Genomic DNA, 2005 nt, shown 5'->3' with positions numbered 1-2005 from the left:
TTGAGTTTTCACTTTGGCAGTGAATGTTATTTATTACATTCTAAGTTATATTTTGAGCAGTTCAGTTTACTTGTTTTAAAAGTATTTATATTGAGTACAGTCTTCCGTTGAGTAAATAAGCCAGGCCAAGGGTTCGCTTGGGGCCGGCAATGGTTCTTAAGTGCCAGCCACGTCCGGGGGTAGGCTCGGGGCGTGACATCATGGACCTTTCAATAAGAGCTCCTTTCCTCCTCCTTATGCGTGTTCATGATTCGATTTAGATCGATTTTCCATTAAAAGGAAATTGAATCAATAAAATCAGTCTTAATATGTCACAATTAAATCAATTAAGTTAGATTTTTTTGTAACATAACACTACCTTTCAACATGAAATATATTCTAAACATTACTAAATATAATTTATAAATCAAACTAAAAATTAAAGGCAATTAGGCAAATGATTGAAGTACTATAAAGACAAGCTCTACGAATCAATAGTGCAACTGATTGATATGTATCTTAAAATTTTATATAAACAGCTCACACACGATATTTATATAGTTGGTTTGATTCTATGTTTCCGCTTCTTTTTTTTCTTTAAAAAGTAAATCAAATCAAATTTTATCACTTTTAAAAAATAAAAAACAAATCAAACCAAATAAAAAAAGAATGGTTCTTTAATTCAACATTCAACTTGGTTTGATTTTTCGATTTCTGCAATGACTAAAACTCGAGTTGGTCCTCAAAAGGGCTATATGTGTAAATCCACCTATTTAAATAAGGCAGTCACTTGCACTTTTGCTCCTATTTTGTGTTAGTCTTTAATTTTTGTCTCTTATAATATATACTAGATGAGGGAAGTCGTGCTCTGCACGGTCCAACGTGTTCAATTAAAGATTTTTTTTTTAAAAATAATTATTATTTTGTAGAAGCAACATTCATATTCTAGCGTAGAGTTTTGTTGATTTCTTTACTTGTATATTACCTCTAAAGTAATCAAATTAAATTTTTATGAACACAATGCTTATTAGTTAAGAAATTCTAAGAAATGTACAACTCCCATAAAAAAAGATGAACCAATGTGTACATCATTATTCTTATAACAAAATAATTCAATTCGATGAATATAAAAATAGGCAAGAGACGCTCAAGAAGCAAAAACACTTGCCCATATACTATCAATACATGTATTTGATTGGACACATGCATTTGGGCTCACACCAACAATTTCACTTCTTGAATAATACAATGGCAAAAGATCTGTCTACAGCGCACATGAAAATTCATTCAGCTCCTCCAGACTCTTCAGAAGATGAGGAGGCTAACAACATATTCAGTGAAATCCGATCAGTGAGGTATGAGAAGGGTAGAATGTAAGCTAACCTTACCACTAACTCGTGGAACAAAAAATTATGTCATATTTGTGGAAGTATGAGTCTTCACATCAAAGGGCATCTCCTGTGGCCTGCACGGTAATATCTATTGGTGACTTCAAAATCATGTAAAACAAAATACACTGGCAATATCTCGATCCTATTCTAATGACCCTAACGAGATAATCTGTCACTATTAAGTTGAATGCAATTAGTTGCTGTTATCTCTTGTATTCAGATTAGCAAACCAGAAATAATAAAAGATGAAAAGAAAAACACAAAGAACTATCCGAGTCCACAGAACCCACTGTGTGTCCTTAAGAATTTAATCCCCTCAAGTACCCGAGGTTGCAGATTAATTCCTCCCAAGATAAAACGGATTAACCATTAAAGAAGTAGCGGTACCTCAAACTTCGATAATTTCAACGAACTCAAAATGACAGCAACGAATCACACACACAGACACGATCGATCGATTTTGTTTTGTAAAAAATGTATGCAAAAGAAGGGAAGAATTTGATACAAAAAAATGAGAGAAAACTTCTCTATTTATAGCCAACAAAGGGTAAAGGTCACAACCCTTTGGAAAGAAGACAACCTTTCAGAAAGGTCACAACACTTTGGAAAAGGCATAACCTTTCAAATGGTCACAA

General features: G+C 33.1%; 1 long non-coding RNA gene across 1 annotated transcript in view; it reads right to left on the bottom strand.

Annotated features, from left to right (window-relative positions):
- Nucleotides 1-1051: 1051 nt before the first annotated feature.
- The window catches only part of LOC107063430 (uncharacterized), an 8138-nt gene continuing 7184 nt past the window's right edge, over nt 1052-2005 (bottom strand). Inside the window, exons 2-3 of the long non-coding RNA XR_001475280.1 lie at nt 1368-1444; nt 1052-1282 (exon numbers count right to left, since the gene is read on the bottom strand). This is a non-coding gene — a long non-coding RNA (uncharacterized lncRNA). The remainder of the gene's footprint in view (nt 1283-1367; nt 1445-2005) is intronic.

Source organism: Solanum tuberosum, unplaced genomic scaffold (genome assembly GCF_000226075.1).
Source record: "Solanum tuberosum cultivar DM 1-3 516 R44 unplaced genomic scaffold, SolTub_3.0 scf00335, whole genome shotgun sequence".
Classification (NCBI taxonomy): domain Eukaryota; kingdom Viridiplantae; phylum Streptophyta; class Magnoliopsida; order Solanales; family Solanaceae; genus Solanum; species Solanum tuberosum.
Note: the sequence above shows the minus strand (reverse complement) of the source record. Positions and strands in the feature narration are given on the sequence as shown.